The sequence below is a fragment of the Heloderma suspectum genome, chromosome 2, assembly GCF_057233095.1.
Source record: "Heloderma suspectum isolate Gila_16-S chromosome 2, 16-S_ref, whole genome shotgun sequence".
Taxonomy (NCBI): domain Eukaryota; kingdom Metazoa; phylum Chordata; class Lepidosauria; order Squamata; family Helodermatidae; genus Heloderma; species Heloderma suspectum.
This window is the reverse complement of record NC_139459.1, coordinates 169,506,827-169,522,234: the sequence shown is the minus strand read 5'-3', so window position 1 is coordinate 169,522,234 and position 15,408 is coordinate 169,506,827. Positions and strand designations below refer to the sequence as shown.

The following is a 15,408-nucleotide window of genomic DNA, read 5'->3' as shown; positions in this document are numbered from 1 at the left end:
ATTATGGCGCACATCTCGGTACCAGGAACTTGACTGCAACCAAATAAAAAGACCAATGACAGAAACAAAATATTTAGAATTTACAATATTATTAGGCTGTGAGCTTTATGTCACCTTTAAATGGATATTTATTTGGATATCTGGTCCGGTTTTGTTGAAGCCTATGTACAATTGCTTAATGTTGTGTTTTCATATATATGCATTTCGTATGTATTCGTTGCTATGGATATATAGAAATTCATGTATGCATATTAAAAAAAGGAAAAAACGTGAACTTTTGGCCCACTTTGACTTTGTATAAAAAAAATCAATCTACTACTGATGCAGTGGGTCATGAACCAGATAGAAGTGGCTCTTTTTCCATCAACAAGGGGTGCTCTATGCTGTTCACCTCATGACTACCTCGCACATACTCTCTGTGTAATCCTGCTGATCAGCATGTCACAGACGGGGGGAGGGGGACAGAAGTGTGGAGGCAGCATGGCCTGGGCCATTTCTTCAGGTATAATCTAAGCCTCATTGCTGTACTGCATGGTACTTGATGCAATGGATGGCATTACTACCAAAAGTCAGAATCTGTAGGCCCCCATCTCTGTTGCAGCCTTCACACTGTGCATGGGGCTTCCCCTGCCACTCTGACACTTCAGATTACTTACCTGAAGTGGTGGCGGTGGGAATTCTCTGTTCAAAATAGTGAAGGCTGCCGCTGCCGCCGCCAGCACTGAAGCTTTAGTTTAGAATCTTCCCACATGTGTGATAAAAGCTTAGAAAGGGGGGGGGGATGATGTCAGCACATCAGGAGGTCAGTGAAGTCAGAGATGAAGTCAGTGGGGTCATCTGAAGCCCAAGATCCTCCCTCAGGTACTGAAATTAGCTTAATTTGTCATGCCTGTGGCTTCCTAAATTTCCCCAAATGGGTAAAGATGGAATAATAACGGTCTTAGGCAAGTCCCTGCCTGCTCCTGAAGACTTGAAAACTTACCTCGTTCCTCCTGAAAATTCTGATTCATGCTCCTCGACTTCTGTATTTGGAGGAGGCAAAATGGCCGATAGGCCTGCTGAAGCCTCAGATGGAAAGAAGGTCAAATGCAACCAGGACGAATTCCTCTTAAACATATATGCCCTTCTAGACACAAATCGTCAGCAAGTAAGGGCACAATCCTATGCACGTTTAGACAGACAAAGTCCTACAACTTGAATGCTGGGAGTTATAGGACTTTTGTCTGTCTAAACATGCATAGGATTGAGCCCTAAAGGGGATTGGTGAGAAGCTTGATGATACTTCATCCACAGCAGTGCAGCTGGGATTAACTTTTCAGGATGAAATGACCTGGCTACAGAAGTGAAGGAGGAGCTTACTCTGAAAGTTGAAGACCTGGATAATTGGGCCTGATGTTAGAATCTAAGATTTTGTGGCTTCCCCAAAAAGCACAAGGGCTCTGAACCAGGTATATTCATCACCAGACAGCTAACAAAATTGCTAGCAAAAGAGTGTACAGAGTCAGCCAACCCAACTCTGCTAAAGTTCACCCTGGGATATGATTGTGCTGTTTTCCCCTTTCTACGTGAAAGGAAAAAAAAATCTGAAAAAAGCGTGCTTGTGCAGATTGCTTTTGTTTCAAGACATATGGCAGCCTTTGCCAACCTGGTGCTCCTCAGATGATTTGGACTTCAAGTCCCATCAGCCCCAGCCAGCATGGTCAATGGTCAGAAATCTTAGGAACTGTAGTCCAAAACATCTGGAGGGCAGTAGGGTGTAGGTCTTTCAGGATATTGCTCTAGCAATCCTGCACCACCAAGATCTCTGACCAATAATGCAGGAATGGTCATTACTGATCAAAAGATGAATTTTAAGATGTCAGGATGAGCAGGAGCTATGAATTTATGACTTTCAATTGCCAAGCCTTGGGAAAGTATCCTTGGCTAAGAAAAATCCTTCTCAAAAAGCATTCTGATGTTCATATGATGAAAGAAACTCACCAAATATGCAATGGGGCCATACTTCTTAAACCCGAGCGGTTTGGCAACCCATACGTAATCAGCGAGCTCTTCAAAACCCCAACAGGTAGCTATTTTGCTCCTGAAGAATTCCCTTTTTGCTCAAATTACCACTAATACAGACCCTAAAGGATGCTATTTTATTGGTAAAAGGCACACTGCCTAGCTCCCTGCTATCCCTCTGCACAGTCCACGATCCAAACTGCAATAAATAACACATGCACGCACGCACGCACACTGCTGTGGCTTTCTCTGCCACCAAAATGGAGCCATCTTGACTGTCCCCACCCACATCCCCCACCCCCCAGATCAATGAAAAGCAAGTTGGCTGTTTTGGCTTTTCATTTTGACTCCCTTCCTCTCTCAGTCTGTTTAGGCTTGTTCCCCCGCCCCCTTTCCCCCAGGCTCCTGTCTTGTGTCCAGGATCACAGATGGAAGAGCAGGGGAAAAGTCCTTCCATCCTTCTCCCTTTCAGGCTTCCCCATTCCACAACTCACTGCAAGGTGGCAGGTCTATTTTGTCTTTCGGCATTCACTACCCCCTGCCAACTTCCTCCTTTTCTCCCTCTGGGGCCAGTTTGAATTTCCCCTCATTCCATCAGCTTCTTCGTTTTTGCAACTCCCTCCCCATTTCTTTCTTCCTTTATTGGTCTCTATGGTCATCTCTTTCTTCCTTTTCCATAACCAGTGCCGACCCGAATGGGGCACCTTGGCCACCACCAGGAACGACACTGCCGACCGGTCGAGATTAGGCCATTGGCCGGATGCAGCCCATGAGCCAGGGATTCCTCACCCTTGCCTTCACTTTAAAAGCATCCCAAGCCCCTGGCTAGATACCTTTTCAGTGGAGAAGGAGATTTCCCACTTTCCACAGCGGGACACTTGGCCCATTGTCCTTACTGTTCACAAGCACTGTCCCCTGGCATAAGCTTTGTAACAGAATCACAGAGTTGTATAAGAGAAGAAAACACTAGTGGGGCCTATTGCTTTTGGGCAGTGGATCAACTTGCCTGACCTAATCTTCCAAGAGGCGACCTCTGGCGCTGAAAGCATCCCTGACCATGCCCAACCTTCTCTCGATAACCTTCAAGGGCAAAAAGATCCTGCTACCTCTCTAATCAGCTTGCCCCATTGTTGAAGAGCTTTAGCTAGAAGGTTAATATTTAACACTAGATCTGCTTTTCTTGGTTTTGTATTAACCTCATTTTCCTCTTCTTGTCCTACCCTCAGGGCTTCCCATTTTTCTGGGAAGGTTTTAAATATTTGGAGAAAACACCCTGCATATACCCCTTTCCTCTGTTTACCATAGTATTTCCCTCGGACAATATATTCAGTTCTTTCAGACTTTCCGTGTGTGTGTGTGTTTGGAAGCTCTCCTCTGAACCCTTTGCAACTTGCCTGTCAGCATCTTCCTTCAACGGTGCAACCCACAACTGTTCCGCAGCACTAGGTTCACATTTAGTTTGTTGCAGGCTGCTATGCCTGATCTGAATCATTCTCAGAACTTTGGTTCATTTTTCCCAGAAGTGACACTCCTTTGGTTGTCTGCGTCCATTTCACTGTGTTGCCATGTGACCAGCTTTCAACATAAATCAGATTATCTTAAAGTTTGGGCCAATCCCCTAACGCAGTGGGTTTGTTCATGAATGGCTACCCTCATGCCCAAAGAAGTCAGTTTGCTTTCCATTATTGCTCTTCCTTTGCAATGCAGAGCTAGAGGGGCAATGTTGAGCAAGCAGGTTTCTCAGCAGACAAAATTATGTGAAAAGGATTCGGAAAACCACTGCTCTAAAGTGTTGATAATCCCACTTTTGAAGCTTCTGTGGATTTCTGCTACATTTAAACCCAGGGGTGGATAGGGATGTCAGAGAAATCTGCAATGGAACAAAATGAATTTGGATTTCCATGAATCCGACCTGCAGATTCTGCAGCAGACTGGCTTTTTCCACTGTAAGCTGGATTCTGCAGACTTGTAGACCGGTCTCCTAACTTTCCTGAATTTTGTGCAAATTTCGTTGTAGAAAAAAATGCATAAAAAAAAAACCCAGCCAAAACTGTGCATTTTCCCCATAGGCTAAAGCAAAAATGCACATTTTCAGGGAATTTGCACAGCTGTGCATTTGCACAAATGTGAATGTGTGCAAATTCAGAAACAAAACAAAAAAATCTGATTCCAGCGACGGACAGACGACTGAACGAAAGGTGCTTGACAATCTGCGAAACATAGACAAAACTGATTTTGTTGTTGTTGTTCAGTCGTTCAGTCGTGTCCGACTCTTCGTGACCCCATGGACCATAGCACGCCAACTGATTTTACACAATTCTTAATCCCTAAGGGTGGGACAGACTTCAGGCATGTGGAATCTACCTTCTTTTTTACTAGAACCCTGAGCCAGGTGCAAAATGGTGGCTCAGGCAGGTGGACATATGCTTTCAGCAATAGGGTGCCTCTGAACACAGGCTCCATTCAGGAATCTGTGATCAGTACTAGAACCAAGCTCACAAATCCTTTCATGCACAAATCCACTCCTGGTTTTCCTCCAAGTATTCTTTTTCACAATTGTGTGTGGGGGAGTGTTAATTGTTGCTATTAGATAACTGAGGTCAAAACCCCTTTTTGATCTACTGCAACTCACCCAGAGATCAACCAGTAGATCCTGATCTTCCTTTTGCCCACCCCTGATTTAAACCCTTAGCTTCTTGTCCTTCCCTCCACATTTTCCCTCCCCACCCTAGGGTAAGCAGCTTTCGCTTTCCCCCCTTTTAGCAACCTTTTAAGAGGTCTGGAAATGTTTGGCCCCACCCCTACCCCAAAGTCAAGTACTGCTTAAGGAGTTTGGATGGAGTGGCACTTCATACCATGTGTGCTTATTCCTCAGGAACACCTGTCTCTTTCATCAACTTGTTCACTCCACACACTGAATAACTATTGTTATAAACCATTCAGTGAGCCCATCTACTAGGTGTGGCTACCAAATACACAAATCCCTTGTCTTTAAAAATGAAGGAGTGATGATGGGGTAACTTGTTTTGATAACACTGCTATATTTAAGAAGTAACTGTAGCAAATGCTCTCAAAAATACACTCTTTTTTCACAATTTATCTTTAAATGTATCCATGGTTGGTGGGGTTCCCCCCCCCACATCACATTGCAAAATGGCATCTTGCCCAATTTAAATATGTTTGACTGTTTCCAGCCTTTCTTGAGATGTTACAACCTATACTCAAGGATGCTTCCAGATGAAGCTTTTATGGCACTATAGCCCTGCCTCATCCACGGAATTTTACAGAGGTCCAGATGTTGCCATCTTCCATTTGTAAGCCTCCTGTGATTTCCCACCACTTCTTCTGTCTTTTTTGTCTTTCCACAGAAAATCTGTTCAGGAAAAAAAAAGACTGAACAGTTGCACAATGCCTTCTGACTGGTAATGCCAGAAGCCCCCCCGCCGGTCTGGAAGCACCCCTATAGAGAGCAAGTGAGCCTACCAGAGTAAAAGAGAATGCACAGCTGTTCCACGCTCACACACACAAAACCTGAGCAAGGGGCTATCCCCATTCCCCCAATGGTGGCAGGAATGTCATTCCAATGCGGGAGCATAATGTGCACCTAGAGAACAAAGGAAGAAAGGATCTCATATTCCCACCTTGAAACATGGTGCTTTAAAGGGAGACGTTATCATTGTTAGGGTGGGCAAGGAATGATAGATAATGCAGTGGCGACTGTCTCCTTGCACAGCTTGGAGTACAAATAAGACTGCATCCTTCAGCCTAAAGCAGAGACTCCAGCCATTCCGTTCCACTCACGGGCCAGCGTCTGCCCCTTGTCTGGAACACCAGAGGCAACCGCGAGACCCTGCTGGTCATTGATTTCTGCATTAACCCACTTCTGTGCCCTCCGGCCTGATACTGATGCTGAGCCTTGCACAAAGAGCATGGACCCTTCTTGTCCACCCACCCATACTGACCTCTGTCCCCATCCACAATCAGCCAAGAAGGGCACCTTTGTTAAGGAGCCAAGTGCCATGAAGGCGCTTCCTGTCCTGTGGAAGTTGAGAAAGTCCGTAGGAGTTATAGGGTGGAGCTGATAAATTCCTCATAGTGGATGAGGTCATCCTAGCTGGAGAGAGTTCCTTCAAGTTCCTAAATAGCACGCGTGGGCAAAGAACAGCTATTTCTTCCTGGTCTAATTTCCAGTGATAAAACGTCCTGCTGTCCATCCCTTAAATGATCCACTGTGGGGACATCCTAAAGCACATGGGAGGACGACAATCTCAGCCCGATCCGAACAGCTGCAATTGCTTAATCAGAAACAGAGCCCCCAAAAGCCTCTCTCAGGCACATCCGAGGCCAGAAGCCTGGGGAACGCGGTTGCGCCGGCCACAGATAACAACAGATGGTTTTTGTTGCTGGGCTGAGATTTGGCAAGGGGCTTTGGGAAAGAGAATGTCGGCAGGAGGAGGGGATGGGGGGGAAAGATCCCTCCTACAGCACTCACTCACTCACAAGAGAGAGAGAGAGAGAGAGAGAGCTCGGTGAAAGATTCCATTGGTACTTTCCAGAAAGTCTGAGCATGATTGGAAGATTGCAACAGTGAATGGAAAAGTCCTGGTCTGTGTGCACATCAGCAAACAGGGAACAACAGGAGCACAAACAGGCAAAACAGCAGGCAGGGAGTGCCTTGTAATGGGAAAGGTGACAGCTGACTTGAAGGGGAGCCTATGAGTGTCTACAACAAATAGCCCAGGCCCAGAGAGGGGGCAGATCCTAACAGCCATTATCTATCTGGGGACTTTCCAATTATCTATCTGCAGAGATTCTGAGTAAGGGTTGTTTCCCTGATAATTGCTCCAGAGTAAACAGACCTTTCCAAGAATGCAGAATCACCTGGCCTTTCTAAGGGAGGGAGGGAGGGAAGGAAGGAAGGAAGGAAGGGAAAGCACTTGCCCAAGTTACAGTTAACTAGTTCCTTCCCAAATACTGCAGTGTTTCCAAAACAAGAGGCAGATGGCTCCTGAGTCTAACAGGGCTCGAGAAGTTCACAGGCCCAAGTTTCCATTGTAGTTTGCTCCACTGAGGATGAACAAGCAGTCCTGTGGTTTGCTTCCAAAGCGTTTGAATGAGCATTGATGAAGAATTACACAAAGCACAGGCATAGCACAGTGGCAAAAGGCATGAGCCACAAAGTCCCCAGTTCAAATCATACTTCAACCACAGATTCACAAGGTGACCTTAGCCAAGCCACGGGCTCCACCTGCTATATGGGAACAACACCGGCTCATCTCACATAGTAAATGTAAGGATGATGAAGACAGTGCGAAAGAAGCATTTTAAATACTTGAATTGTGTTACATAAACTCTAAGTAAAATTATCACATACAAAACTGCAAAGAAAAAGTGAAATGTTCTTCTATAATATTAGGAGACCCTCAATACAGTAATGGAAATTTCAGCTGGGTATCAGAAGGTTTGTTCATTAAAGAATAATTTCTTACTGGTTTAGGTTCTAGAAAGAACTTGAACTAATTTTCTGTGTTCAGTAGCTTGTCAATCAAGAACCAGACTCAGTATGTTATGTATATGAACCAGAATGCATTTTTAAAAACGTATTTTTGTGCCTAATTCTGGATTCTGGCATATTTAACACTGGCCCTTTAAAATGGCCTGAGAAGCATCTGACAGTCTCAAAAAAGGCAGCTTTTTCTGCTTTATGGGTTTTCCCTGGGTCAGTGGTGAGTTGGGGACGACTCAATGTGTAGCAGCACTAAAAAGCATAAACTCAGTGCTGAGAATTACTAGGAAAGAAATTTAAAATTAGACTCCCATTAGCATGCCTTTATTTAAATCTATGGTGTGGCCAGACTAGGAATACTATGTAGAGTTCTGGTGGCCCAATCTCCAAAAGGATATTGTAGAACTTGGAAAAGGCACAATCTTATGCATGTTTAGGCAGAAAAAAGTTGTACAATTCCCAGCATTTCCCAGCCAACAGGGGAACACTGGGAGTTGTAGGCCTGTTTTCTGTCTAAACTTGCATAGGATTGCACCTAAGGGCACAATCCTATGCAAGTTTAGGAAGATAAAAGGTCTACGACTTCCATCATGCCCCAGCCAGCCATGCTGACTAGGGCATGCTGGGAGTTGAAGGCCTTTTTTCTTCCTAAACTTGCATAGGATTGCTCCTTAAGGCTCCAATCCTACACATACTTACTTATTTCTGAGTGGACATGTATAGAATTGCACTGTAAAGTGGCAAAGAGGCTGGAACAGCTTCTCTACGAGGAAGGTTGAAGTGTTTGTAGCCTTTCAGTTTAGAAAAAAAAAGACAACCAGATGGAGACGTGATAGATGTTTATAAAATAACAGACAGTGTAGAGAAAGTGGATTCAGATACATTTTTCTCCTTTTGTAATCACTTTCTCTGTTTGTAATCTCCTCTTGGAAGCTGCCTTATTCTGAATCAGGCTGTTGGTCCATCTAGCCCAGTACTGTCGACACTGATTGGCAGCCAGGGCCCTCCTGGGTTTCAGGCAAGAGTTTTTCCAGCCCTGCCTGGAAATGCCAGGGATCCAACCTGGGACCTTTTGCAGGCAAAGCAGGTGTACTGCCACTGACCCACAGTCATTTCCCCGATCATACTGATGAGCAGTAGATGAAGTGCAAACAGAAAGAAGTACTTCTTCGCACAGTGCATGAGTTATTCAGACAATTCAATGCCACAAGATACAGCGATGGCTCTAAAAGCGGATTACACAGATTCATGGAAGCCCCTGAATGCCAGATGCCTGGCGGTACACAATGGGAGAGGGTTGCTGCCTTCCTGGCCAACTTGTAGTCTTCCTGGGGGCATCTGACCAGCCACTGTTGGAAATGGGATACTAGGCTACCTTGTTCCGATTCAGCGGAGATTTTCTCACGCTCTTAACCAGCCAGTAAACTGCAGCACCTCTACTGAAAATATCCAGCAAATGCACTAGAGGTTGAATTGGCATTGCTCATGTCACACCATTCTGAAGAACGGCGAGTGTTCTGCTTAACCAGGGGTGGGCAACTTGTGGCCCTCCAGATCTTGCAGGACTGCAACTCCCATCTTCCATCATCACTGAATATACTGGCTAGGGCTGATGGGAACTGCAGTCCAACAACACCTGGAAGGCTGCAAGTTGCCCTCCCCTGCTCTCAACCCTTCAACATACACACCAGTTTCATCAATCTGTTGGTCCATCTAACCGTGGCCTATGCCGCCACCCCCCACATCCATCCTAATTAAGCAACTGGTTTCCACATGATAGACAAGCAGCCACACATCTTTTCTAGCAGCCCTCCCCAACCTGGCACCCTCCAGATGGGTTGGACTGCAACTCCTATCAACCCCAGCCAGTATGGCCTACCCTAAAAGCCTCTATTCCTTGCATTCCCCCACAGTGACAAAAGCCACAAGAGGGAAAACAGAAATCCTTCCCTGCCGTTTCCAAGACGCCGCAGCCCCTGGGGCTGGGCACAGCATTAATTCACCCACAGACACAAACATACAGTGCTATGACTCAAAGCAAGGGAAGGCGAACTTCCAAAGCTGTCTTACACCTTGTCTGACTATGGGTCTGTCTCAGGGGTGCAGAGCCGCTTTCAGCCCGAGGGCCGAATTCCATTTCAGAGAAGCTCTTGGGGGCTGCATTCCAGGGGTGGGTGGGGCCAAAGGCAAAAGGGGTGGGGCCAAAAATACCTGCATATTGTAGCTTAAAGCTCTTGTGCCAGAATGCCAGATTTGGCCCCGGGCCAGAGGTTCTGCAACCCTTGCCTTTCTAACCCAGTATTGTCTATGGTACATGTGACCCTCCAGATGTTGTTGGACTACCCAACTCCAATCATCCCCAGACAGCATGGCCAATGGTCTGGGAGGATAGGACCTGGAGTCCCAACAACATCTGGAGGGCCACGCAGGTTCCCCATTCTTAGACTCTACTTTGAGTAGCAATAGCTCTCCAAGGCCCCAGGTACAGGTTCTTTCCCAGCATGGTATCCGAGATCATTCCATCCAGAGATGCTCAGGACTGAAGCTGGGACCTTTTGCATGTGCTCTGCCACTGCCCTGGCCCCTCCCAGGATGCTGTCCACCAGAGCCTGGGAGAGAAAAAATTGCCAATCTCCTCAAGAAAACAGTAAGTGCCTGAGTGCAGGAAAACTCAGATTTCCTGAAACCAGAGGTTGCCATAAGAAACAGAAGGAGAGTGACTGTAGGCAGGACCACACAAACTTAAGAGTGAAACTAGCCAGAGAAGCAAAAGGAAGTGTTGCTTCACACAACACACAATCCACTGAAAGAATCTGGGATGTTATGACGGCCACCACCTCAGACTGAAACCACATGTCACACCTGGTTGCAATCTTTCCTTCCAGTCATCTTCGATGAGAGGTGAAAAGCAGCTGTGGATGAGTGGGGTGATTTTGTGCAGAAAAATGGTCAGACCGGAAAGAGTTAAAGAACACCCCCTTGCTTGTTTGCATTAATTCTCCACTCATGAGGAGTTCAGTGGAAACACACATACTCAACAAAATAAACCAAAACTCTGGGTGAGAGGGGCATAGATTGCATCAAATAGTTTCATCTTAAAGATTTGGACAAATTCATTGAGAATAAGCCTATGAATGGCTAATAGTCATAATAGCCGAGATGTATTTTTATTTTAAATATTTATATACTGCCTTGAAGGCCTGTACAGCTCTCTCAAGGTGGTTCACGCATCGTAATTATAGTATCATATAAACGTAAGAAACAAATCACTATAAAAACCAACACAATATAACACCTTAAAAAAAACCAGTAAAACAAGCAACAATCTAGAAACATATTTGTTTGTTTTCTAAATCTGAGCCAGTTTCAAATTAATCAGTAAAAGCAGATGTACTCAGCCATTTTAAAACACACAAGGAGGGGGATAAGTGAATTTCCCAGAGCAGGGAGTTCCACATTGATGGGGCTCCCACTGAAAAGGCTATGACCAGGGCCTCAGCAGTCAATGCTGTTCAAATTGTGTTTGATTACTGGATATCAGGAACCAACCACAGAGGCTGGTTGTCTCTATCCCAACCTGCTTATGATCCTTCCAGGGTCATCTGGCTGGCCACCGCTACAGAGAATACTGGACTATAATGTTGATACTTTTCTGCCTGAAGCAGAGCCCAAAATGGTGCCTCCCACCTCTGCTAAAGGCAATACTTTAAAGAGTCTTGCAGAATCATTCAGACAGCAATTCCTGCCTCTATCTATTCCGCCTACCCCTCCAGCCCCATGATGCCACCTAAAGCAGGTCACTTCAACCTGCTGTATGGCAGGACTGGCCCTGTGGAACTAGACGTGCTTTTGATCAGATCCAGCCTTGCAATTTTTATGAGCCCGGGAGCAGAGGACGGATATAACATTGGGTGCCCTGCAGGAGATCACTTCCCTGAAAACTATTGGCTGGCTTCTGCAGAAGAAATAATGATTATATCAAGAGAAGCTTTGTGGCCTCTTTGCAGTACCCAGATGTTACATTTGTGGTTAGGTTTCCAGGTCAAGCCCTGCAGACTCCCGAGAATTTTTTTATTATAACTATGCAACTGATTAAAAACCCGGAGACCATAATGTGAACAGCGTAAATTCAGAGGCTGAGTGCAAAAGGAAGTCCTGTGGCTTGTGTTCACAGGCTTTGGATCTGGATTCAAATAACTGATCAGAGCCCACCATGAGCCCCTGAATGTTTGGGGATTCACACACCTCCCCTTCACATTTTATGTGATTACTGCAAATTGTGGCCACGTCACTGTCATCACAGCCCGAGTTCCCTGAATGAAAACTTCAGCACAAGAATAGTGCATCAGTGGCTTCAGAAAAAGATTTATTCAACACAGACAAATCAGTTCCCATATGTTTGGGTCTTTTGAGCTGCAGAGCCCTTCAGTGGTGTAGTGGTAACTTTTGAGGTACAGGCACTCATCATGACAGTCCCCACAGCCACACCCCAAAAGGCAACATACCAACAAACCAAATTCTAGCAGGTTTCATCTCTTTTGTAAAGCTAATGGGTCTTGACTGCCCAATCAGGATCAGGACACCTCAAAATACTTTGAATTATAACAAGGCTAGCTCTGAATTATATATTGTTGTTGAGAAAATTCCACCCTGCCACCCCCAGCTACTGTGAAGATTACAGCTAAGCTCAGAGAGAACAGGGAAGTCGGGGGGGGGGGCAGTTTGCAGATGACATCAGTGTCCCTGCTAATCAAAACGTGCCGGCACTGCGTTCCTCTGAGCCCTGGGTCCACGACACCACTGCAACCCTTCACTGGGGAACCTGCACGTATTAAGAGAATCTAAGCTTTGAATGAATGGAGAGTTTCCTCCTTTTTAAAATCTAGCTCTATTCTGAGCTGTGTTGAGAAGATATAGCCTACTTAAGAATCTTCCCGGAAGAGCACACAGGCCTCAGCACAGGACATGATATCGAAGGGGGAAACCCACCCATTTGTTCAATGTGTATTTAAGACCTTTTGCTGCCTGAAGTGGAGGATACGTATCTGAGCATATGAAGACAGTCTGCCCCCCCCCCCCTTAGAAGTCCTTGCATTATACATGTCTCCCATGCTCACTGTCACCAGGACACAAATTTTGCAAGTAATAATACCCTGTGGTTTGGATCAAGATTTAGTCATACTTAGACAGGGATGGCCCTAGGATAAATAGCATCTTGGGCAAGGAGTGCCTTCAGTCCCCCCACCCCACCCCCAGTCAGCTTACAGTTTCTTCTATTATTAACCATAGTTTTTATAGTATTTGTAGCGCTTGTCTCAAAGTAACATCTCAAAGTAAAGCTGCGTTCTGTTGATTTTTATCTAGAACAAATGATGTTAAACTGTAAATGGAAAAGGAAACATACTTGAAAGCTGGAAAGTTCATTTTTATACATCCTACCCAAACAACCTGTAGAACTTTTGGGGAGGGGGGGAGGGGAGAGGTTAAAGACACTTAGTTACTGCTTTCCTTTGCCCTGGCTCACTGCAGAAAGTACACAAAGAAGCACCAAGGCAGCAAGCTCAGCAATCCCTTCAGCTCGGCATCCTGGGCCGAGCATGCCCCCCGCAAAAGCCAGCTCTGTGTTTAGAGTAGACCCACAGATTTCAATGAGACAAGTATAAAATCCTTTTAGGTATATGTTGTCTGTGTCTGTGCATATATGTTTTTACGTAAATGGTTTTACACTTTGTAGAAAGCATTTAATGGTTTTTAATTTTCTGCAAACCGCCCAGAGCACTTTGGCTATGGGGCAGTATAAAAATGTAGTAAATAATAAAAAAATAGCAATTTGTCACGAGTGACTTAAATCCCATTTATTTCAATGGGTCTGCTCTAAGTATGCCTAAGGAGCTGAAGCATTAACACTGCAGATCAGTAAGGGCTATATTACGCCTTACCAATGCCATCCAAGCAACTAAAGTTGTCCCTTCGCTCTCGGAGGTGGGGCTGGGTTATTCGAAGCAGCCAAGAGAGCTCCAGAGCGGAGGTGGGGAAGAAGAGGAGGAGGTGGAGGAGATGCACCTCAAAACTGGAAGAAAGGATGTAAGGCACGTTTGAGGGGGAAGGAAGGAAGGAAGGAGGAATCCTGGCAGGGGAAGAGAAGGGACTGGCAGACTTCTGCAGAGTAAGTGAGGGAGGGACTGAGGAAAACTGAAGGCAACCTCGGGCAGGACGCGCAAGAGTGGCGGGCCAGCGAGTCCAAGGGGAGGGGAAGAAGCTGCCCGACAAAGGAGAGATGCGCTTCTTTGCTGGAGAGAGGGAGCGCGAGCGTCTCAGGGGAGGAAGAGGAGGAGGGGAGGCTGGAGAAGCGGGCCAGGCAAAGAAGGGAGCGCTGGGGCAGAGGGGCTGGCGGGGGGCAGGACGGGAGCCTCGGGAGGGCGGAGGGGGCCGAAGGGCCATTCCGCGCATCCGGCCGAGTCTGGGCAGCAGGGCGAGCGGGCACAGGCGGCCGCCGCAGACTCACCTCGCGGCTCCCGGAGGCGCCAGTCGCGACGGCGCGCGCGCTCCCCTCAGCCGGCCGTGGCAGCCCGGGCGGCGGCGGCGGCGGCGGCGGCGGGACGCAGCCGGGTCGAGCAGCGGGGCTGGCGACCTGCCTCCATCGGGTCGGCCCGCCCGGCCGCCCGCCCGCCCGCGCCAGCCGTCGAAGCGCCCCGGCTGTGCGCTGGCTAGAGCGGGAAGGAGGCGGTGCGCGCTCACTTCCTCCAGCCGGGCGGGGGGCCGAGCGCGCGTCCCACCGGCCGCCCAGCGGGCTCTTCGGCAGCCGCCGGCGCCCCTCCTCGAGGACGCGGAGCTGGACACGTCGCGGCTTCCTCGCGGGCGCCCCGGCTGCCCCGCTCACCAGCTGACGCGCTCTGGCGAGCGGCGGCGAAGGTTCAGACGAGCGAAAAACCAGAACAGAGTAAAACACCCACGACGCCCCGCCCCGCCCCGCCGTAGACCCCACGAGTATATTGCTACTTTTCAAATCATCATAGTCACTGTCGGGGTTAAGTGGGTTTATTATTATTATTATTATTAATAATAATAATTTTACTGCACCCAGTAACCAACGTTCCCTGGGAGGGTTACAAACAGTTAAAAGACTAAAATGCCATACAAACAGTTAAAAACATACAATACAAATACTTAAGAGAGGCTAAAATACAATATAAAGCAACAAACAGCACAGGGATAAGATAGCCATAAAAAATCTAGGCCTCTAAAATATTTGCCCTGATATATGATGATACTTAAAAATTTGTATAGTGCTTTCAGGTGTTTCAAGTGCTTCATGTGCATTATCTAGTTGTAATCAGTACAACAGTCCTGCAAGGTAGGCCTGTGTTTAACTATACCTTCAATAGCAGCTGTGCAACAGATGTGCTTGCAGATTCCTCCCACTCTGCACCTTCCCTGGTTCTGTAGCTCACCCTCCTCCAGTGGTGGTATCAAAAGATGGGGAAGAAACCTGGCAGAAGGCACTGAAGGGGCAAAGTGCATGGGCGGGGGAGTGCATGTCCTTCAAGCAACTGCAGAGCTCCAGCAGTGTGTGTGTGTGTGGGGGAGCTACTTGCTGGGAGGAAGGAGAAGAGAGCACCTGCCCTCTGCCCCTCTCTGATGCTGCCATGCCCTCCTCCCCTCTCTGCTGAAATAAGCAGACATTTAATTCTGCCCAAAAGCAGGTTGAGAGGAGGACGAGCAACGGGGCATAGGGAAGAATGGGATGAGGTGAAAGAAGTGGCAGCAGCATTAGCAGCCTCTCCCAAAAGTCGGTTCTCTGGGTTGCAACCTGGAAAGCTTAGCCTTGGCAAACACATACTTGCAGCGTGATCCAGCCTGTGTTTGCTCAGGAATAAATGATTGCTGTAGGACTGCAGCCA

General features: G+C 47.0%; 1 protein-coding gene across 1 annotated transcript in view; it reads right to left on the bottom strand.

Annotated features, from left to right (window-relative positions):
• S1PR2 (sphingosine-1-phosphate receptor 2) overlaps nucleotides 1-14,483 on the bottom strand; it is a 63,500-nt gene extending 49,017 nt beyond the window's left edge. The window contains exon 1 of the mRNA XM_084835906.1: nucleotides 14,013-14,483. The gene's annotated coding sequence lies outside the window, so the exon portion shown is untranslated. The remainder of the gene's footprint in view (nucleotides 1-14,012) is intronic.
• Between the last annotated feature and the right edge of the window lie 925 nt (nucleotides 14,484-15,408).